At 39.1% G+C, this 25,259-nt stretch overlaps 1 protein-coding gene across 1 annotated transcript in view; it reads left to right on the forward strand.

The window, feature by feature from the left end:
• Positions 1-425: 425 nt before the first annotated feature.
• The window catches only part of LOC131967100 (contactin-3), a 132,827-nt gene continuing 107,993 nt past the window's right edge, over positions 426-25,259 (forward strand). Inside the window, exon 1 of the mRNA XM_059328619.1 lies at positions 426-465. The gene's annotated coding sequence lies outside the window, so the exon portion shown is untranslated. The remainder of the gene's footprint in view (positions 466-25,259) is intronic.

Consider the following 25,259-nt stretch of genomic DNA (forward strand, 5'->3'; position numbering starts at 1 on the left):
ATAAATATAGGAGAACAAAAACACAAAAGAAAAGAAAAGAAATAAAAAGAACTTGAGTGAAGGCTCATGGATACCATCACCTGTCAGATCCACATGCTGAGGGTATATGATGCTCATACGCTCTGTGTTTTACGACTAACATTTAACTGATAATAATGATTTAATATTTCAGAACACCGCCTCCATAAAGTCACCAAATGCTTTACATGCATGATGCAGGATTGTGTGAACAGATGCTCTGCTGATTTAGAGGAAACAACTGGATATAGTAGTTTGGTATAAGGGGGCTGGTCTGAATCTCGCTGTCCTTTATTGGCGTGGAGAAAAAGCCAGACGCACTTTGGAGTTCACTGCTGGGACGTATAGCAGTCCTTTCATCCACAGTGCAGGCTGCGTGGCTCGGCGCTCCGCCCGACATCCTCTCCTCTCTCCTCTGCCTACTGTCGTGTCTCCTGTCCTGAACAGGTAAGGCATCCGTCAAAGTTATTGTGCAATGCAATAGTGTTGCGATGTTTGTACAGTTCAGTGTGTGTCTGCACGCTGCAGCGCACGGATAATACACTGGCTTTCCTTGCTGTGCGTTTACACAGGTAGCGTGTGACAGTATAAGGGCAGACGATGCTATAAATAAATCCATAAATCCTCATTTTAAAGCATTTTAAGGAAAGTTAATACCAAGCAGCCAACATTGTATTTCATGCCGGAGTGAAACATCGTGATCCTTTGCGCATTCCGCCAGGCTGCAGCGCACACTTTTTACAATTACACACAATTAGACGGATTTTAATAGCCGGTGTGCAGAGAGGTACCCATTAATTCAAGAATTTCCAACACAAAATGTGTAAATGGTTAGAGGTAGAAGTGAAGTTCGCCTTTTTTTCTCTCATAATTCCATCACTAAATGATCAGGTTGACGCGCACGAGACACCTGCAGCAAGACTGTGAAAAGGCTTTCACAAAGTGTCTTTCCAGGGAAGACTCTGGTATCCCTCTCATGTGTTATTATGAGGAACACAGTAAGAAATATCTATAATAATACGAGAAGTGACGTTTTTTTCTTAATGCACTCTCATTTCAAATCCAAATAACTTAATTATAATGTAAAATATACTAACTATGGGTTTAAATGAGTTTTACATTTTTAGTTTTTTTAAATGAGTTTATGATTTTGTTATAAAAACAACAACAAAAAGATCCATAGAATAGTTGTGCCCACCTATATTAATTCATCAAGTGACTGTGTGTGTGCCTTATTGTACTTCCTACATAGTGAGGACTGGAACAAGTGTTAGACCAAAAGACTGAGGACATTTTTGGGAAATCTGTATGTTTTGGCTGATCCCCGTTCCTTTAAAGGCCAGTTTGAGGGTTACAATTAGGTTGCAATTAGGTTTAGGTTAGGCTTAGGATTGGGGTTAGCCATTTAGTTTGGATGGTTAAGGTTAAGGTAAGAGGCTAGGGAATGCAATATGTGGGTGTCTTCACAAAGACAGAAGTACAAGGACGTGTGTGTGTTAGGGTGCATCAAAAAACACAATTCTTGAATTTTGATATGGCTGGGTGCTAAAAGTGTTCCAATATATGTAGAAACAACACATGCAAAATTTTTTTCAGGTACATGATGATTTAGGGGTGCCACCGCACATCTGTTATTGTTGGATAAAGTGGTTAACAGTGCTCAATGGTCGCCATGGAGATCTGAGGTAAACAATACTAAAGCTCAAGAAAACTGAGGTAATCTTTCTGTTTGAGGTGATCTTTCTGTGTTGGGTATGTATTATTACATATTACCATCATATCTGTAGTTGTGTCTTTGTATACTTATTTATTATAAGTCACTTAAGTCATATTTATAGGTATTTAGACTATATACAGTTAAAATTTGAGTATCTACTATCACATGACCATAGGCCACTACTACTATTGCCATCACTATAGACCAGTACTCCTATCACTTCACCACAGACCAGTACTCCTATCACATCACCACAGACCAGTACTCCTATCGCATCACCACAGACCAGTACTCCTATCACATCACCACAGACCAGTACTCCTATCGCATCACCACAGACCAGTACTCCTATCATATCACCACAGACCAGTACTCCTACCACATGATCACAGACCAGTACTCCTATCACATGATCACAGACCAGTACTCCTATCACATCACCACAGACCAGTACTCCTATCGCATCACCACAGACCAGTACTCCTATCGCATCACCACAGACCAGTACTCCTATCACATCACCACAGACCAGTACTCCTATCACATCACCACAGACCAGTACTCCTATCACATGATCACAGACCAGTACTCCTATCACATCACCATAGACCAGTACTCCTATCACATGATCACAGACCAGTACTCCTATCGCATCACCATAGACCAGTACTCCTATCACATCACCACAGACCAGTACTCCTATCACATCACCACAGACCAGTACTCCTATCACATGATCACAGACCAGTACTCCTATCGCATCACCATAGACCAGTACTCCTATCACATCACCACAGACCAGTACTCCTATCACATCACCACAGACCAGTACTCCTATCACATCACCACAGACCAGTACTCCTATCACATCACCACAGACCAGTACTCCTATCACATCACCACAGACCAGTACTCCTATCACATCACCACAGACCAGTACTCCTATCACATCACCACAGACCAGTACTCCTATCACATGATCACAGACCAGTACTCCTATCACATCACCACAGACCAGTACTCCTATCACATCACCACAGACCAGTTCTCCTATCACATCATAGACTAGAGGCGGCTGTGGCTCAGTTGGTAGAGCAATCGCCCACTGATTGGAATGTTGGTGGTTCGATCCCTGACCATGGCAGCCACATGTCAAAGTATCCTTGGGCAAGATACTGAACCCCAAAAGGCCCACGATGCTGCGTTCATCAGTGAATTAACTCCCAATGGTGGCAGGTGGCACTAGTGTGAATGGGTGAATGAATGAATGTGCCATCTGTAGTGCAAAGCGATTTGGATAAAATCTCTATATAAGTGCAGTCCATCCATTTACCAATTAGACCACTACTACTATCACCATCCTTGTACACTACTACTATCACATGAATATAGTGCAGCAGGCAGTTGAGCATGACCAACCAACAACAGCCAAACATTGCTGCTGCAAATGCAAGCTAATCCCTGAATAGGACAGTTACTCCTGGGTGGTGGGTGGGGAGACATATCTGGGGGGAGACGCACTGGCTAGGTTCAGAGTTCAGGTTCGATTTCCTCTCTCTTTCTCCTTGGTGATGTTGTTCAGTGGAGCAGACTCTGGCACAAGTTTAGTTAGTGTCAGCTCTTACCATTAGGCCCTGTAAGTTGCCAATGAGTTAGCCACTAGAGAGGGTGTCTCAGTAACGCACCTTGTGTTAAGCAATAAAGTCAATTAAACGTTATATGTGTGTCCAACATCCATCACTGCTGCACAAAATTCAGGGTAAGGCCATGTGAACATGTCCCATTGACTTCCATTCATTTCGTCTATTGGACAAATGAATGGAGAATCTTGAAAGTTGAATTCTGGGAAATGCCCTTGTTGCCCAAAGGGCAAACAAACAACTTTTACTTTGATAACCCTATCGAACATGTTAGTGTATAAAAGTTCACTGTACGCAACATTTCCAGGTCAACCTTTTGGCAATTAGACCAAAAATTGCACATTTTTCGAAATTTCACCAAAGTTCATGTGTTAGGTGGCACCCCTAGATCTCAATGGAATTCCTCAAAACTTTACAAAAGTCATTTTTATGTTAAGTGGAACAAAATGCAATCCCAGCCAAATTGATATTTTGAAATTAAAAATTCCCATTCAAATTTGATGCACCCTAGTGTGTGTGTGTGTGTGTGTGTGTGTGTGTGTGTGTGTGTGTGTGGCCTTGTAATACTCATGTTGTGGGGAAATATTTATTTACATAGTCACGATGTGTGCACTCACCCTCTTAATGTGCTCAAAATATAACTGTAGGCCTATATAAATAATGGCCATAGTCACCATTACGTCACCCATTAGATTGTGGGCTGCACATTTGAAGTTTGTTTTCGGCATTATGGGTGTCATCATCTTGCTTTACGTCCATCACCATCTTTGTTTATTAAAACCGGGAGAGACCATCACAGACTGGGAGGCGTGAGGACGGGTGTATCTAAAAATAAACTGTTAACGCTTAAACAAAATGTATGTTACTTACCGGAGAGATTGAACAGCCGACTCCTTTGAGTGTCTTTTAGTACAACTGAATGCTGAACAAGATGTTCAGATAAACTTTCATGGAATTAATACACACGGCGAAAGGGTCAAATTTATGAGACGAAAACACAAACATGTTCACGGCTGTTTAGATGAACACAGTGCCATGGATAAACATTGTCCACTATTTTACTAGTTATTTACTGGAGAGTTTTTCTCATGTACAAATTTGCTATTGCGGAGCTATACGCGGAGCTGAGGGCAGCAAAATTGATGTCAGCCATGACTTGGAGCATTAAAGCAGGGAGGAACAGGTGAATGTTGGGAAAGAGCAAAGGAAATTATAATATAGGTATGGTGTGTTCAATAACGTTTGAACAGCTATGGCTGGTTCAAGAGCATGGGACATATACTACTTACAGAGAAACAAGTTATTACTCAATGAAACTTAGTTCAATAAACAGGTTAACAAAACTTTAACAGCATGGGCTTTTTAACAACAACAAATCTGTTTAATCATTTGAAGAAGTACCACTCAAGTGATTATGCGGGAAGCATGAAAATGTGAGCAGAGTCTGCACTGAATGCCACCGCTGCCAGCACATGTTCAGCAGTTCAGCCACTACTAGGGAAACTAATCTTTAGTTTTCAGTACAGATGCTTTAAAACTGGCAGTTTAAAAACAATAAAAAAATTGTGATAACAATCGAGATCGGACGATATGAAAAAATATATTTTTATCATTTTTGCCACATTGTCCAGCCCTAGCTAGTCATAGACGTGAGGGCATTTCTTCAATCTTGACCTCAGTGTATAAAACACGCTGCTGTGACCTCTAGGATAATCACAGAATCATGAAACTTTACATCCATAAAATAGAGACCTAGAGCATTCAGAGGATGAGCAGCTATCCTAGGTTTATTAACAATAAATGTTGTGTCTATGTAATGTCTATGTTGCTCCAAAGATCTTGATATATTGATGGAATATTCTGGAGGGGTTTTTTTTTGGATAATTTTTATTTATATTTATTATTTATATTGCTGAAACAACCTTAATATGTTGTAATAAATAAATATGTAGTTAATTAAGTCATTTTAATTAGATATTTTTGACCAGAACAACTTGACACATGGTGCTGAGTTAATGCACTCAATGTTAAAGTTAGAGTTACGGTTAGGGAAAGTGTGTGTGTGTGTGTGTGTGTGTGTGTGTGTGTGTGTGTGTGTGTGTGTGTGTAGGTGTGTGTGCTCATAGTTTCTAATGTTTGTCTCATATTTGAAGTCACTCTGTACCTCACCTCATGCTTCAGATGTTTTGATCCATTCATGTTCGTTTCTGTTTTTGTGCTGATATATAAAAGGAAACTTACTCCCCGACACACACTCACACCCACACACACACTCACTCATCCCTTTCCCACCCAGAAAGGTACTACAGCATAATAAATATGCCATTAGCCATTTTCATTCAAATGCAACCCCCCCCCCCCCCCCCACCCTCCACCCACCCCCAAAATTGCATTCAATGATCACACTCCTCTGTCACTTAGTCCAGTGAAATGATGATTAATATGCCACTTTGTAGCTTAATTTCTAAGCACTGACTTAATAAACCTGCCACGTTCATGTAGCCTTGTCGATTACTCTCAGGAGGGTCATCTAGAGAATACATACGGGCCCCTTCACATCCTCATCACCACATAATGACAGAGGCAGGCAGACTTCGGCCACCAGGTTCCCTTCATTTAAAATAACTGAGGCAGTGCAGTGCATAAACAACTCACATTTTATTCCTGTTCCAGCAGGAATGCCATGGTGTCTGCATAAAATACAGCTGATAAACCAACATAAAATTCAGTCTGCTGCCGCTGTTTACATTCTCAGTGCCAGAACACACATACACAATGCTTCCCAATAAGGTGTCTTCCAGGTGTGCCTCAGAGTGTTTCTGTGGTACCAGAGCTAAATTGGAAGTGATGTAATCCATCATTATTTCATTCAGGGGAGGTGTACACATTGTTAATAAAAATGGCGCATTTAGTCATGTGATTTTTCATGAAAAACTCCAACTCCCAAAGTGAATTAGAGCTGCAGTGATTAGTCAACAAGTTGAATCATCAAGGGATAGAAATTAAATCACTATTTTATTGTACTATTTGTCATAGACAGGAACTGTAAAGTCGTTAGTAAAAGTAACTAAATCTAACCTTAAAATAGTGATATTTCATCAGAAATGAACTATTTGCAATCACTAGATCCTGTAAAAATACATTAAATCATGTACATGTGAAGCCCCCATTTTTGTGGCATACATAGATTCCATTTGTTCCAATATTTTATAAATAATCATAGAAATTTGCATTTGTTAACTGAATTCCCCTTTCTATTTTTTGTTATGTCCACAACTCAAAGATATTGACTTTACTGCCACAGAGGAGTAAATAAACCAGACATATTTACATTCCGATTCAAGAAGCTGGAACCCCATAATTTTAACTTTCTCTTTCCTAAAAAGATTCACTCAAATTTTCAGATTATCAAAATAGTTGGCGATTAATTGATTAATTTACTGCAGAATGTAAAAGTAAGTTTTCACACAAACGTGGCAGAAATGCCTCTTAAATATGCAGATTTCCTCTTTTCTCTTTATATCATATAAAATTGAATATCTTTAATTTTGTTGACCAAACGATCAAGAAAATAATCGGCAGTTTAATCTGTAATGAAAATAATTGTTATTTGCTGCCCTCGATGATGTTATTTATTGTTGTTTACTGGATTTATTTTGAGGTTGAAGCAGAGGCATCCTGTACATGTCAGTTCATTCCCCCACATCAGTATATAAAGCTTGTTTTTTTGGGTTATCACCTTATGGCGCTCGGGTTCTCTGAGTTTCTGCTCAGCAGCGGCAGTCTGAACAGGTAGGTAGCTTGAGCTGAAGGCTAATCTTCACAGGGGTGATGGAGATAACAGTGATATATGGAGCGGATGCGGTGGTTTAACACCCAGAGCTGACTGTTGTCTAGTGGGGTCAGGTCTGTGATACCAGAGCAGTGCTTCAGCCAGCTCCTCTCATGCCTGGGATTTGGCTTGTCTTAATAGCTGCAGGTGGATACAAGCAGAGGCGGCCTCTGTATTCACAGCCTGCACATGGCTTGATGAATACTGTGTTGCTGCTCAGGCATCTGTCAGTCGCTTCTGCTCTCCAAGTAAAATACTTCCTTGGCCACCAGCCAAACAGGCAGCCAGTGGATACTGTGACATGTTATATTGCATTTTACTGTTAAGTGTCACTGTTAAACTGATGCCTGTGTTTTCCTAAAGGAGAGCTGTACAACCACACCTCCGCAGTTCACTGTGTGAAGTAATGACATGCCCACCTTATAAATATAAAAGTTATGCTCTTGTATGTGTATAAAAACGAGGCATGGGCAGTATTATTAATGCTGTGCTATATACACAAAGTATTATATTGACAGTAGTTAACTATGTATAAACTGGTCCACTTTTACGCATTACATTTGATAAATCATTAACTTGGATTGAACTATATTGTAAACCAGAAAAGTGCAAAAGAGATTTCCAGCCGGTGTGTTTCCCTCTCCCCTAACAAACAAAGAACAGTTGAATGTCAGAACATATTGGTCATAAAAAAGCGACCAAACCTTTATATGAATGTCTGTTATTGAGCCACAGCCAGGGCCAAAACCTGGCCTGCAACAGGCCAGGTTTTTAGCTAATTGTCAGAAATGCCTTTTCTATGTAATGAATGCATGTATTATCATTTGTGTAAGTAAGGAGTCAATGACGGTACAAAACATTTAATAAAATAGGATTTTTTTTTAAATTGTCATGCAATTTAACTTGCATCGTAAGGTAAAATTACAACATCCATCCCAACGTCCTCCTTTCACCACCTGGTTTAAAATGATCACATTGTATGGTAGTTATCAGTGTCTATCAGACTGATATGGAGTACATGAGGCCTGCTCCACCAACCAGTCGGTCCAGAAGGTTGTTATCAGCCCATTAAATGGCCTCCTCTTAATGTTTGCTCTAGTGGCTGTAGTAGTTATGATAAAACATTAAGAATGTAGCAGCGCATTTCATAATGGCAAATATCAATTCAGCCAGATGGCAATAAATCAAACCAGACGTAACCCTCGGAACCAGGGACTTTATACCAGGAGATTTGTTTCGACATCCAATCCAACTCTATGAGGGTGAAATGACAAGTCACTTTATTTGCTATTTTTATATCCTGTAAGTGTCCCAGTGTGTGTAGGTTCAGTAACGTAAAGTTGCTGTTTTTTCTAAACTTAAGTTTTTTGTTACTTAACAAAACCACACAGATTCAGCATCAAAACCTAACAAAACTGAAAGTGAATGCTAATGAAACAGCAACTGGCCATTTAATGGGCTGATAACAGTCTTCTGCATCTACTAGTAGGTGGAGCAACATCCCTTTACTGGGTTGAGAACGTTCAAAATGGGAAGGCATGATCCCCTCTGGCACTGATAATAATATATTAACATGTCATCATGACACAGTTACATTGAAAATCAATAAATGATCATATTAAATTACTGTCCATCCCTTCCACAGTAATTTTGAATTATGTAAATCTTGGAATATTCTCTTGATGCTTAATTAAATTCTAAATCTGATATCAATGGAATATTTTGCTTTGTGAGTAAGCTCATTCGTAGCATTTGGAAAAAGCTAAATCAACAGTTTATTATGTCTCCTTGGCCCTGCTGTTTGTCAGTGTCACACACTGTAGCCAGGAGGAAGGAGTGGACAGAGAGATATCCATCAAATGTGACCAGATCACACCTAAGAGGTCCCACAGGCTCCAGATTAAAAGTAATTTTTCTTTATTAGAAATAACCTTTTGGTCACGGGGGCTCGGGTTACTTAATGAAAGAATGCACACCAGAGACAGCATACATTATTTGATGTTGTCATTTCATTTGATTGTTGTCAGTTTCAGATGAATCCAGAGAGGAAGTGTGATTATTCTGGTGTGATTATTGATCCACTGATGTCTATCAATGTGCAGTTTAATAACTAAGATTAAAAGTGTCACCAGCTAAACACTGGATGGGAAAATAAATAGATTCCTTGAAACTGCAATGTTTTTAACTTCCTTTTATTGCTCACATTACATCATCTCTATATGAAGTTTACAAGTACACATTTACAGAGGCATCTTATTACTGAACATTATTACTGAAGGAGTATTCTGAATTTAGTGTTACTTTAGAGTTACTTTCCGAAATACTGAAGTTTTTTTCACATTTAATCCTGTATCTATAAGCTAATATATCATAATAGCATTGTAAATTCAGTTTATTCTCACCAAGCCAACTTTCACAAAGACTTCTTGTAGGGCTGTACCTAATTAATATTTTTATTATGAATCAATCTGCAGATGTTTTGCTTGATTAAATGATCGGGTGAATTAAACTGAATCGGGTTGCCTTTTCTATTGACAAACACACATGATAATTTCCCAGATAAAGCAGGAAGTGTTGGGTAATGTTATTTTTAAAAGTAACTTGTCATGTTACAGCATCACATGGTGAGAAAAGTAACTTGTTAGAGTAGTTTTGCATTAACAAAAATTAAACCCCACTTGTGGAAGTTGGTTAGAGAGAGCCATAGAGATTTCTGTCTTCTCTCAAATATAATAGAAATCGATGACACTGTGCAGAAGGAAGCGTGACATGCACAAAGTACCAGACATCTTTAAGGCTGGTATCTCTGACACAAAAATATTCAAGATTAAGTAAAAAATATCTCATTTTGATTTTCAGGTGAACTGTCCCTTTAACAATTGGAAAACATTTGGCGTTTCTGCTGTAAAAGTGGCTTGAATTATACATTTTTTATCAAAATAGTTTGAGATAAATCAACTTATCATTTCAGCTTTAGTTACTTTTTAACCATAATTATCTCAACAGCATGTTCAACCAAAAAATGTTTTAGTTTTTATAAGCATTTATTTTATTTCCAGTCCCAGTATACCATAATGCCTCCAGGAGCTGCTGACCCTAAAGCACACAGAATAGTCTGTAATTCAGTGGAGAGATTGTCTGACCCATAATGAATGATCCAAATATTGTTTCAGAGGCTTTTAGAGCCTGACAAGAATTTAATCCTGCAGAAACAACGACTCTATATTAGTTCAGGCCAATGCTGCAGTTAATAGTCTGGTGACCTGTCCAGGCGGGACCCCGCCTCTTGCCCAATGTCAGCTGGGATTGGCTGCAGCCCCCTGTGACCCGACTTCGGATAAGCAGTTAATGAATTAATGACTGAATACTACAGTGAATGATTTCTCAACATTGCAGATGCAATGTTTTCTGATGTCTAGCCACAATAGTCAGGTGAGGGAGGCTGAGGTGTGATGACATGTGGTTGGGCTGCAGGAGGCCAGTTAAGCAGGACAGAGTGGTGACCTTCACTCTCTGATAGAGACTGACAGAAGCTTGATGGAGGCTGTGCAGCCAGAATCATGTTGAATTATTTCTGACATGGAGCTGCGAGAAACCTTAAAGCCAGGGAGAAGCATTTTAAACCACAGTATTGGAACAAATGAAAGAACCTGACCAACAGCCGCCTCAAAGTGTGTATGGAAACAAACCATCAGCTCAGTTTGCTGACACCAAAGTTGTACTTGTCAACTGTTGAGTTGAGCAGGTAGTGTATTCTGTGCCGTGCAACATGTTAACTGTTCACTGTTCCTTGGTTTGATTTGTTTTGATATGTAATTTGCTTTTCTCAGCAGAATTGTTACCTTTGTGTGATCTGCCTTTGTCTAATGCTCTCTGGCAGAAGAAGCCTGGGTTATGAATAAATCAGAGCCCTCCCTTTCACTGCTTTGAAGGATAGCGAATGGAATTACCATGTTCTGGAGCACACTGGACTGGGAGCTACTTTCATCTCCCATGTGCTAAAATTAGTCCCAATGAAAGTGCTTTCTATACATTGCATCGGTAAACATATACACAATTTCATAAATAATTCCTGTTCATGTAGTTGTTTTCCACAACAATAGTTTTTACAATCAATTATTTATATGAACCTGGCTGTGAACCCATTTGTCATTGTATCAGGATGTGTTGTTTGTTCAAGTTTAATTGCTTCTCTCTTACGTAAAATGGCCACCTTTACTCAGTGGTCACCCATGATTTAAGCCTAATCTTTTTAGCCATGCGACATATTTTTCCACAGAAGCAGCAGATTATTTTTCTGTCAGGTATTTCCCAAGAAATAAATCATCCGTCAAGAGGGTGATTTTTTGATTAATATCTGTCAGGAAGAAGATTGTAACTGTAACAATGTGTGTTTTTGTGTCAGTGCCAATATTACAGATTTGGATTTTTATGTCTGGTTCTCTGGGCGTTCCATCCTATTCTTCTGAACAGGATATCACTGGAATTTTATTGAAATATAGCACTGTGTCCACTGGGACTCAAGGATGAACTGGATAGTATTTGGTTGTCAAAGGTCAATATTGTCAAAAGTGACTTCATGTCCATCCCATTATCATGAATGCAATATCTCAAGAATGCCTGAAGGGAATTTCATTACATTTGGCACACATGTCCAGTTGGACTCAAGGATGAACTGTTTATAATTTGGTGGTCAAATGTCAAAAGTCTAGGTCACTATCAGGGAGAGTTGTGGGCTTCAGTTGCATTATTTGGACTACAGTCAAGACTCGATTCACATATTTGAAGACTTGAGACTCAACTTGCAAAGACTTGCAACACAATTTGTACATTAAGACCAATAGCTCATGACTTCACTTAGATTTGAGCCTTTTGACTTGAAAATACTTGATATATTCCCCTAAACCTGAAGATGTCCTGGGTTGGGACTTGCCTGTCTGACTGGTCAGTCTTGACTTGAGATTTGAGTGGAAAGACTTGAGACCTACTTGATACTTGCAGGGCTTTGCTTTCTCAAGAAAGCTGTAAGGGGATTTCTTCAAATCTGGCACAAAATTCTACTTGGACTCAAGTATGAACCTACTGGATTTTGGAGGTCAAAGGAGAACTTCCATTTGACATCATAATGTTCTGCAAAAACATTTTTGGCCATTATTTAACACTATGGCTATGAAAAGGAGGGGAACCATTTGGTTAGAAACTGAATTGATGACACTAATCTTGAATCAGCGACAATTGGGTGTGTTACCTGAGTGAAGATCTGTTTGAAGCATCCCTATTTTATAATCTGTATCTTATTTACAGCTACATCCATATTTGATGCATTGTCTACTGCCAACTTTGTGTCCTGTATCGGCCCAGCAATAATGACTCTTTTTTGTTTCTCTAAAACTTAAATGTAGACATACAGCGGGACTGCTTGAGTGTTATGCAGAGTTATACAACCATAAGGCTGTATTTATAGTTTTAATAATGCCCAAGTTTATAGCTGCATTCCAGCACAGGATTACCAAACCAACATTGACAGTTATAATTTGGGGGAAAGAAGTTTTATCTGCAGCCTAAATAAAGTAACAGATACCAGCTATCAGCACAAACCACCAATATGCCACAGTGAAGCTTGGAAATTTACAAACAGGCTTTTCAGTCAGACTCTGAGGTGTGAGGGAGAGATGACTGAGGATAATACCTCAGAAAGAAGATGGGAGCGGGGCTTAGTTTCCTCTAACAAATCCTCTGTTGCCCCGGCATCACTAACACATTAGCGGCGGTGCACGTTTTCAAAAGCAGGCTCTGCTTCGAGTTGAGCAACACCTGCACAACGCTGATAGAAAGAAAGCCTGTAATATGAACCTGTCACACAGACACTTTGCAAACCCTTAAAAAGATGATATTCATAACAGGTGGAATATCAGCTCATCACTCGAATGGAAATACAACAAAATATATTTTAGGGGAGAATAATTTATGTTTCCCAAGCCTTCCAAAAGCATGGTTTATAAGTTGAGTGATGTGTGGATTTATGGAAGCTAAAATAAGACTGGCAGTTGGTTAGTCAGATAAAACCTTGACTTGCATAAAGTGTTCGTTTATTCCAACTGAAGACATAGTGGACTTAGTGGAGTATGCAGTGCAGCCTTTAGAGCAGCTTTGTGCCTTAGAGCAATGTATGGATTTTACTATCTGGAATAGGAAGCTTCTGTCTGTGGTGGTAGTGTATATTTTATCCCTTGCCTTCACATCATTTTCCTGCCAATATATACAGCTAATGGTTACCCATGCAGAATGTGATTCTAACTACATTTCTAGGAGCTGTTTGACTTCACAGCAGCCGTTCTAAGCCACTGTTGGACAGATATGTCATACAAACTGAGTTGTCGCATGAAAGAATTACTATCTACAGAGATATATGCAGCCATATTGTCACTCTCATTCACAAAGACGTGACTTCGCAGGAATTCTTATTCTTTATGGGCCGCGTCTTATTGCCATTCAAAGCTGTGCATGAGAACCGTGTCAGCCAGGAGTGGCCTGAGATGAAGAGGTCCTTGTAGAAATGACATTTTGCGTTTGTCTGTAGGTAGCCGTTCTGTTGCTTCATTACTACTTTAATGTCACATCACAAAAACATAAAATCTGTCTTGTGGACTGTTTTGTTTATGTTAACATGCAATTTATGTTTATTCTTTATTCTTAGTAATTTATTAAATAATGGATCCTTGGTTTCAGAAGGAGGTAGATGAAAACCCATTTCATTGATTTTGATGCTGACAGATTTTATCAGCTCTAGCTAGCTTGCTAATCAAGAGTTGGATTCAGCAATGCAATTTGTGACGTACATGGATATCCATTTGCTGGTTTATTGCCCATTTTGACAGCCAAGTGGGGTCAACTCCACACATACACACACACACACACACACACACACACTTTGTTCTTGGCTGAGACTGTGACTATGCTGGCCAGAGTTGAACATGACGCGACACCAAGATGCTAATTTGCGTTGCCAGTGTTTTGAGTATTTAATTCATCATTCCTGAACGGTAGGTGATTTCTTAACTTTTTTGTAATCGGGGTTGTAGGTAGAAAGTGATGTTACAGTTACTCCTCGGGTGACTCTTAAGTAATTTTACTGTCTGAATAATTTGCAGGGAAATGTATAAAAACTGATTTTCTGGCGGTCTTATGAATGCTTGCATACCCTTACGGAATATTCTTGCAGGGGAAGAAATTTTCAGACGGACGTCTATTTCAGCTGGTGTGTGTCAATGACCAATGAAATACTTGGATCCAACTGATGTCATACCATAATGTCATAGATCATAGCTGGCTTGCTGAAAAAATTGGGGGAACACCTAATATTGTTTGACAAAGATCGGATACGATGAAGATGCTAATGAAGATGACAGTATTCTGACTCAAAATTTGATGCTAACACTCGCTGTTGCAGCTAACCACATTCTATGACCACCATATAATGCTAGAAAGTGCATATCAGCAACATGTGCATCTTCAATTTTATATACACAGTAGGGAAATTAATTGGACAAAAAATTTGAAGCCAACACTAGCGCTTCTAGCCCCCATTAAGTGCACATCAGCTACATTACCATCTCTTTATCCCAGCTTTGAAAATGAGTATAATAGGTCCCCAATAAATATAGAGCAAGTTAGTATTTTAGTATATTAAAACAGACATTGTTAAATGTCTTGATTACACTTTTTGCTCTCCTATTTTTTGCCTCTTGCCTTTGTGTTGAAACCATACTTGAAATATACTTCAGCACATACTTTAACGCTGTGTAGCACCCTCTTCACCTTCCCTTTTCCTCTTCTTATTCAGAGCAGACAGAATAAGTTAGTGGAAATTACTTTCCCTCTGGCACCTCCATCCATCAAACCCTGTCTTAAGTTCTATCTGATGTTGACGAACAATGCCAGTGCGTGTGATGTTTCATGAATCCATGTGTTTCTTGATGCTCAACGCATACAGCATAGCTATTTTTAATATACATGTATTCAGCCTCAGCGTGGACGATAAGGTTGGTTATGATCAAGTGTGACACTCGCTAAATGATCGTGATAGCTTTTGACAATGAGCTGCTTTCTTTGCGCATGGTTCGTAATGGAAAACTATTAATCTAATAAGCGTACGCTGAGGTAGGTGCGTGTATGTGTGGGGTGCGGCTGTGTGTGTGAATTTGTGTGCTATTTTTACACCTGGGTTAATTCATATAACCTTATTGTAATGCAATCTAATTCTGTGATGTGGTAACATCACCTCAGCACTGAATATAATGTCAGAACCCCACTCAGTGCAGCTCTGCAAGAAGTATGTAATTGAGCAGGAGCCCAAGGGAGTTTGATGGGGAGATTGAGAATTTCATAATGATATCTACATCCTCTTTACAGTAAGCTATTTCCACAAATGGTCCAGTAATATACCTTTAAACTTTGTGAACACAATGCTTACCTTGCACAGGAGGCTGAATCTCATATGAAAGTCGGATTCTTTTCGGATTCTGTGCACGTACTCTATCAGCCAGCTGCTTCTATATCAAACCAATGCGAGCATATATGTAACTTTGCATGCAGCAATGGAAAAATGAATGAATGCAAAGAGCATAATGAGAGCTTCCTTGCCATTAAAGAGACTTTCCAACACCTCTCTCTTGTAATCTACAGAGTAACATAAACGGTGAACCTTGGCAGCCTGCAGCATGATTAATGCACTGCACACTAAATGGATTTGCAATGAACCAATCGCGTGATGAGCTGCTTACACTCGCATTAAACTGGTACCTCGACAGAAGTATGGCTCTTCCTGCGCTTATGTGAGAATTTGCATGGCAAATAGCCACTGTAGGCTCATTCATGTGAATTTGTGTGACCAGAGTGAGTCATCCATCAAACACAGGCCTCGGCGTTCTCATGGCTGTTTTTAGAATCGCGTGATGTACTCCTCGCTCTCTGGAGCAGGTCAGCTGGTCAAAGGCCTGTTTGTCCTCTGTTAGGGTGTCTGTCTCCGCAGTCTGGCTGTTGGTCTCCTGTGGCACTGTCAGTCACCTGGCCCTGTGACCTGGACCATTTCCCCCTGACATACTCAGGCAATAGTCCCAGCCTGAGCCCTTCTCCCAGCACAGCTCCTCAAGACATATTTCCCAGAAATCTCATATCCTTTGCACATAAAAAAATAGCTTCTGACATCTGTGATTATTCTAAACCTTTAAACTGTCTTTTTCTATAACACTTACTGAGTTGTGATAGATTAAGCTTTATCTTCATGGCCACATTGCACCTCCTTTTTCTTTGCACCGGATTGTTTATGTTTGTGTCTGTCCAGAAAAAGGCTCTCCTAGCAGAAATTCATCAATGCGCTTTGTCCTAATATCGGGGCAGCCTGAAAACAGGCTGCAAGGTCTAATAGATTAAGACCATGGCCATCCTTCAACTACGCCACTGATTGTGCATTGTGATTTTATTGCCCACAGGAATGTACTTTTGTCTTAGAGTGAAATTGTGTTACAGAACAGCATAGAATACAACTTTATTGCCCAGCCTTGGCCGTAAAATCACCTTTGTTCTGACAAGATCCAAATGACAACAAGTACAGCAAATCTCATTGCATCACAACACCATTCTCACTCACTGTTTATACTTATATCTATGAAAGTAATGCACTATAATTTGAATATAACCAAAGACTGTGAGCCAGGCATATTAATATTTGTTGTTCAGTGGTTGTGGTGAAGGGATGGGTAAAAAATAACCCAGTATGTTCACTCAGGAGACTGCTGTATGTGTCCCATGTGAAACCAAAAGGTAAAGTTATTTTATTTTTCCCCCCAATGGTAGCATGTAAGTTAATTTCTAACTTAAATCCTGTAAGTATATCACAGTACTTCTTTTAACTTTTTTTCCTAAACTTAACCACACAGTTTTGGTGCCTTAGCCCAACCAATTAATTCTGTTTCACAATGTTAACCATGTGTTGAAAAGTTATACAAAGTTGTTGTATTACGTTAACCAGACTCATATAAACTATTGTATGAGGATGTGTTGCAATTGTTCAACAATTAATACAACATAAACAGAGTGTAGAGTATACATTAAACCGTAGGTTGTGGAGAAGAATTTACATGACAACCCATTAGTTTGAAACCATCTTGGATGTTAGGAATCAGCGCATGTGCATAAAAGATCAGGAGCAGGACATTAGGATGCTACGTTATCAACACTTGCGCTAGCAAGGTTAGCAAGGTGCACCGGCATGTCAAACTGAACAACCGACTCCTTAAAGTGTTTTCTTGTTTGACTCACAGCTTAACAAGACATTTCTACATGACCAAAATGTTATCATGAACTTTAATAAACTGGGGAAAAAAACAGGTTACAGTTCCAAGATAAATCACACAGTGTGCCATGGTAGTGACTTCACTATGTAGTCCCGAACTAAAGCATACCCTGCTACATCATCTATTTTACTCTAAATGTAACCATAGAAGCCATTGAAGACGATTTGAAATTAATGATTGAGACCTTAAAAATGTTCTCTGAGGTAATAAATCAAGTGAGAAGTAGGGAAATTTTCTCATAGATTTCTATACAATCCGACTGTTTTTTTTTCAACCAGATGTGATGTTGCCCCCTGTTGTCAATTTGAAAGAATGCAGGGTTAAGGCACGTCTGCACTGTCTCCGCTTTTCAGACCTGGAGCGGGCTCCTTCCATTCAAACAGTCGAATGCAGATGAATCAAGTTTATTAATGGTATTTATTGAATTAGGAACCAAAAATTCTCTTGTAGATCTTTATGTTTGCCAGGGGCAGTCTGTATCATAACCCTGAAGGGAACAACTCAAACCGAGGTAGGAGGGGGTATTTAGTGTCACCAATGATGGACAGAGCTTTCCTATGTACAGCTCTAGTGGAAAGGTCATCCAGTGACTTTTGTTTGCCGCCTACTATCTTTCTTGCACTTTTGATGATCCTGGCCAGCTTGTTTTTGTTCTTTAATGTCAAACGTCCATTCCACACAGATATTACACTCAAGAATACCCTGAGGCTGACATACGCTGTTTTCCAGAGGTTATGACTGACCCCAAATTCCTTCGAACTCCTGATTAAAAGCAGTCTCTGACAGCCTCTATTACATATAGAATCAACATTGTCTCAATTAAATTTGTCATCTTTGTATGATTCTTGTGTTAACAATTTCCACAGTCTGGACACAAAGTGCTTTCTAAGTAAGTACGCTTTTACAATGTTTGAATTTATCATTCATTGACAAGATTTTTTTTTCCTTTAAAAAAAAAAAAGGATGGACTACATGGTATCAAATATGATATTACTGCCATATTTTTTTATTGGAATGTACCACACTGAGACCATGTGGTCAATTTGTTTTTATTTTTTTCAATCCTGCTTTTGATTTTGATAATTTAAAATTTAAAGCTCAATTAAAATTTTTAACAAAACTACTATAACATCACAAAATTCAGAAATGCAATACTTGAACTATACATGAATAAGGGACATAATTTCAACCTTAAATGACAAGTTTCTTTCTTTATTCTAAAAGAACAAATTAATTTAAATCCATAATTTGTTCAGGCTGTATGTTGGGTTCTATAAGCAAGGTGGGCTGATCCTCCAATATAATGATAGGGGAAACACTGTACAGTGTTAAACTAAAGTAGGCATTACCACTTAAAAAAAACTGAAGATAGAACAACATGATCTCCAACCTAAACGACTACGAATGACGAATATTTATTTATCAATACCACCCATAACGACACATAGCATTTTGAGCGTTCTTCAAAATGAGCGTTTCACAGCTCACGGTACCGCAGACCGTTCTAAAAAATAGCACACACGTCATTATACATGCATGTATGGTAGTAAAGAAGGCTGCAGTTTCTGTGAATTTAGGCTACAAAACCACTGACCTAGGTGTAGGGCAAAAAAATTTCCTGGTAAGGCGTTATAAAAGACAGTTTTTATCAATCTTTAAGAAGAGACTGAAGACCCAACTCTTTACTGAACACCTTCACTCTTGATCTACACTGACGACTACGACAAGTATCTCACTGACCGCTCTCGTGACCTAAAAGCACTTGTGTCCTAATGGACTCAAACTTAAACCACGGCACTACTCTTGCTATGTTTCATTTGTACGTGACTTTGGGTAAAAACGTCTGCTAAATGACATTGTAGAATTGTAGTTTAAACAGTAAATAAATGAACGTAAATGCCGGAAGTGAAGTAGTTACGAGGGTCATGTAAGCCATGGAAGTAACGTAAAAAACGGAAGTTACGTAAAAAGTTCTTTACTTTTTTTTTCTCAAACGGGACACGAGACCCATTCTTTAAATGTAAATATGAGACGTATTTTGCTGCATGTACGAGGGCCTTATATTGATGTTTTTGAGGGGAGACCAGTCTCAGATATAAAGGTATTACTGTGTATCCACTGTTATGACATGCCTTTATTAACAAATTTATTTTGTTACCCGGCAAAACAATAACTGGACCTGGGCTGCAACACTTTACAGTTGCATTCCTCACCCAATAATATTTCTTATAGGAATGCTGTTGCTGGAGTTGACCTGAATGGCTATGATAGGATTAGATACGGCCTCATGTCAGGTGCTTTTGTTTTGGGTGGAGGTGGCGGTAGGGGTGGGGGTGTGCTGTGCCTGTGATGAGTGAAGCCAGTGCTCTGCGTGGTGTTGGAGGATGGATGGCCTCGGAGTACAAGGTCCAGGAGAAATTTGCCCACCGTGCCGTTAGGGGATAGGGAGGAGATGATTCATTTTCAGCATCACTTCACCCAGGATGATCTCATTACTTTGTGCGAGTGGACAGTCCCAGCGATGAGAAGTTGAGGGGTCCGCAGAGCCTCCACCCTAAGAGGCGTGTCATATGAGGCATTACATGCTCCTCTGCTGTTTGTGTATTGATTATAGAATATAATACAAAGATGGAGAAGCACAAATGTATTAATGGTGTCCTTTTAGATGATTTTATGCAGTAATGTTACAGATTGTGTGGCTCTTCCTGATTCAAAAATATCATATACATTTTTATATTATCTGCCTTTATTTATTATTTAAAGCCTATTTATGGTTTTGATACATTATTAACAGCCACATTCATACATAATGTGTGCATCCTATTTACAATCTGTTTTTATTACTTACACACAAAAACATTCAGCTGCTGACACCTGTGCATGCTCAGGAATCTTAATTATAATGCAGTTGTGCTTGACAGTCACTGCTCATATTCAGAGGCCTTATTATGTATTACTATTTCTGTTTACATGCCTAGTTAGCATTCTTTGTATGTGCACAATACATTATCTTCATAACAGATGCAAGACAGTGTACGACAGTGCTGATCATCTTTTTGACCTCACTTTTTTTAATCATCATCATTATTATTATTATTATATTGTGATTTTCATTTTCTAATGTTCTAATTACAAATTCAATAGAAGATCAAATCATCAACATGTCTGGAAGTTTTCAAGGGCCTTGAACACGTAGATTATCATGCCCCTGTGTGCACCAATTAAAATGAAATACAACTTTATATGTGAGAGGCAGAGGAGAACACCTCATGTTGTAATAGTGTGTGGAAGAGCGAGGTCACAGGATCTCACCAGGCCTTGTTAAATTTTAATGATCCATACCTACGCTGTAGCCTATAGGTGTGGAGAAAGGGGTTGCTTCTGTTCACATGTTTAATTAAGATATGGTTATTGTATATTTGAGTAATGGGTGACTAATTTAGTAAAAAATTCTTTACACTCCAGTTATTGAAAGTGAAAAAAAAAAATCCAACACAGGAAGAGGTATGTAAAACCATTTGCTCTTTCTTTTAAAAAAAACATATTATTCATAATATTCAATTACACTGAATTTAATGCAAGAAACACATTTCAGAAAAGTTGTGACTGGGGACACAAAAGAGTGTGAAAGTTTGTGGAACAGTCAAAAAGACACCTGTTTGGATCATTCCACTGGATGACAGGTTAACAGATGGTAGTGTCATCATTGGGAATGAAAGGTGATATTCCTGGAAGGCTCAGTTGTTCACAAGCAGGGATGGGGTAAGATTCTCTGAAAAACTACATTGGCAAATTCTCAACAGTTTATAACACTTTAAGAATGTTTCTTAATGCTCACTTGTAAGGAATTTAAGGATTTCATCAATAAAATAATCAGAGAATCCGGAGAAATCTCTGCACAGCATTGGCAAGGCTTTACTGCATTACAATGATTGATTGAAACATGATTGAATAAAGGACATCACTACATGACCTCGGAAAAGACCTCAGGAAACTTAGTTGCTACATCTACTAATGCAAGTTAAGGCTATATTATACAAAGAGAAGGCCATATATCAACAACATCCAGAAACACCACTAACGTCAGTGTGCTCATCTGAGATGGACAAAATGGAGATATTGTGAAGTGCTGTGGTCTGAGGAGTCCACATTCCATATTGTTTTTGTTGTTGTGTCCAATGGGCTGAGGAAAAGCACCATCAACATTGTCACCAGTGCAAAGTCCCAAAGCAAGCACCTGTGATGGTATGGAGTGTGTTGGAGCAACATATGCTGCTATCCAGACAATGTATTTTCCAGGAACACAATGCTCGCAACTTGTCAATCACAAGGTTACCACACCTAAAGCTTACATTGCTTTACCATCTATTTTACTCAATATCCGAAAATTGTGAAGAGTGGACCATCATTTACTTAATAAGCATCCTGTATAAAGTAATTATAAAAAATGTCATCATCTCAAGTAACAGAAAGCCCACTGCTGTCCAATAGAAAGAATGCAAGTTTAAGACACTTTTCAGCCCTTGTTCAACACAGCAAGTGAGTGCAGACAGACAGACAGAGCCGTGGAGTTGACTTGAATTTCTGGAGTAAGCTTGTTTGTTTGTTTATAAGATTTCTTTTCAAATGTCAAAACTGTGGCAAACACTAACAGCATCCTCATTAGTTTAGTAGGTGCCAGTCTGCCAAGTGATGAACCTCACAAACTGAAACATGTGGTTTGTTTTATCTACATGAAGAAAGAAGATCTGTCAGTGTGTGTTTGTTTGTGGGTGGTGTCAGTGCAGAGGCTTTGTATTGTTTTCCACTGCTCAGTGGTCATATTTTACATCTGTGTTCGAATTTGACCTTCTTTGTGTTCATTTTGGTGAATTTGAAACAGATATTTATCGGGTGAGTTGAATTTCAGTTGATATTAAGTATAAATGCATCCATCCATTTTTAACAGCTTATTGGGGGACGGGTCGCGGGGGCAGCAGGTTAAGCAAAGACGTCCCTCTCCCTAGCCACAACTTCCTGTGGCGTTAGCAGGCCAGATGAGACACATAAACCTTCCAGTGCAGACATTTATGGAACACCCAGAAGGCGTCCTTACCAAACCACCTCAGCTGACTCCATTCAAGGAGAAGAAGTGGAGGATACACTTCAAGCTCCCTTTAGATGTCTAAGCTCCTCACGCAATCTCTAAGGCTGAGCCCAGACACCCTTGAAGGAACTTTATTTTGGCCACTTGTACCCATGATCTGATTCTTTCCCAAAGCTCATGGCCAGAGGTGAGGGTTGGAAACTGACTGGTAAATCTTCACCACAGCGGCCCGGTACAGTACCCTCATCACTGCCCTCATCACTGCTGATGCCTCATGCTCAATTCTACCCTTACTTATTAATAAGAACCCAAGATACTTGAACTCCTTCGCTTTGGGCAGCAACTGGCCCCAAACCCAGAGCGGGCCATCAACCGATTTCCGGCACAATACCATGGTCTCAGACTTGGAGGTGTGGATTCTCATCCCATAAGTACATGTTTAATTAAACGTGTGCATGTTCATTCTTGTCATGTGGGCCCACAGTCCTCTACACTAGCATCTGAAAAAAAGACAGGACACTGCCATATATTATTGTGTCCATCTATTTCAGTACATTTAGCAAACTGATGCCTGTGTTCCTTTCTTGACTTGCACGGTTGTGGCATTTGTGCAAAGCTGGACATGTTTTTGACCCGTAGTGCACATAAACATTATGTTGCACTTGAAAAAAGGACTGTGAAGAGCTGTTTTCCGAATGCAAGTTGCCATAGATTAGCTTGTAAAAATGATAGATTTTATTTCTTTGTGTCACAGTGTACTGATTTGTGTGATTATTTACACACAATTAGAGATTGCAAGGACTGAATAGGGATGAAAAGTGACCTTGCTTAGAGAAGCCAGATGAAGTGAATGAAAGTTAAATGAAGTGATGAAGGGGAAAAAATGAATTTAATAAATATGCACTAACATCAAAAGATTAAGGTTTACTGTATGCCCTATTCATTTTCATTGATTGATTCATTGAATACATGTAGTATAGTTGTTTACTTTTATATGACTGCCCTGCGATGTAGTTTCCTTAGAGTAATAAAAGGAGAGTCAGAAAGTCTCAGTCAGCTGTTGTTTGCAGGTTGGTTCAGTTCACAGTAGCTGAGGGATGTTGACTTTGTCAAGGTTGACCTTAATGCATGTTTAGCTTGATAGGGATGACATGCTCTCTGCTGACATCGCCTTTGATGTCTTTAAAGTAACATGGACTAGAAGGTAAGACTCAGCAGCCACTACACTGATTCTGTTTAGGTAAGGCTGCCATCCCTTAAAGGAATACTTCACTATTTTCTAGCCCTATCTCCATTTTTTGGGTGTTATATTTCAGTTCCGCTGGTAACTTAAAAAATGATCCATACATCTTTCTTGACATGCTACAGATGAAGCATTCACAGATGTACACCATGTACATACATACATGTACTGTATGTTTGTCCTTACATTTTCCCAACAAATGTGCATTAGATTGACTTCACACTTGGTGAATGTGTTGCTGAGAACACAAAGATTGGCTTACCTTGTGTTAACCTAAAAAACCCAACGAACGGGGGCAACTAGTACTAGCGGAGCTCGGCGGGTTATGACTATTCTAGAAAAAAACATTAAATTCAGGAACAGATGAAGAACAGGAGAAAAAAGATGTTACAGTGTAGCAACATCAAACATTTCAAGGCTCATCGATGTAACTCTTGGAACACTTGTTTGTACTCTCTGGTACAGCTGTCACTCCTCACTCTCGGTCACAAGAGTGTAAGCTAACGTTTGTTTAGCTTTAGGTGCTATGTTAGTGTGCTGCTGTTTGCTAGCTGAGGGCTTAAATGTTCACCTGATCGATGTCTACATAACTAATGTTAGTCTTTGTGGGCACGGGGAGATTAGTGATTAGTGTTAAATTAATTAGACTGCAATGTACTGCCATCCTGTCTCAACTGAATAATGCATGTAAGGTAAACCTAGTAACAATAATTAAGTCTCCCTAAATAGCTAGCCTGGCTAACAAAGACTGCATACCGACACCTATATTTGTCTTTATTTACTTTGTGTCATAATAGAAATGTTTGCAATTACATTTTTCATGCTCACAGCCTACACCTCTTCTGACATGCATTGTAGCTGTCTAAAGGACAGATTAAAAAAAAAATCATATTAAAGTGCAATTTATTCAGTTGTTTTAAGGACTGGAAAGCATTTGTTTCCATACTTTTAAATAATGGATTTTAGACCAAGCTTGAAAGTTAAAAGGACAAGAGTCCGTTAAATGGTGAAAGAATTTTTCTGATTGACATTGGTTTGTGTTATCAACCTACGGAAACAGTGAAAAGTGTTTATTATGCTGACAATCATGTGTTTGTCCAACTGTGTGTTTTGTAAGTTGTTTTGTATTTGCTATTTTAGACATAAAGACTGAGGACAACATATCTGGTTTCAGCTGACTGCATTTGCTACTCTTGGTGCAATCCTTTTTATCCAAGTGTCAGCATTGACAGATTGCAATGTTTAAAGTTACCTGTCATTGCAGGTTGTTTTGTTTGTCTGTTAACAGCTTTTTCTGCACACGAATATCTAAAGTTTGTCCAGTTGTGGAGCAAAATCACTCGACAGTGGACAAAGATTCATCATATC

The sequence above is a fragment of the Centropristis striata genome, chromosome 3 (genome assembly GCF_030273125.1).
Source record: "Centropristis striata isolate RG_2023a ecotype Rhode Island chromosome 3, C.striata_1.0, whole genome shotgun sequence".
In the NCBI taxonomy this organism is placed as follows: Eukaryota; Metazoa; Chordata; class Actinopteri; order Perciformes; family Serranidae; genus Centropristis; species Centropristis striata.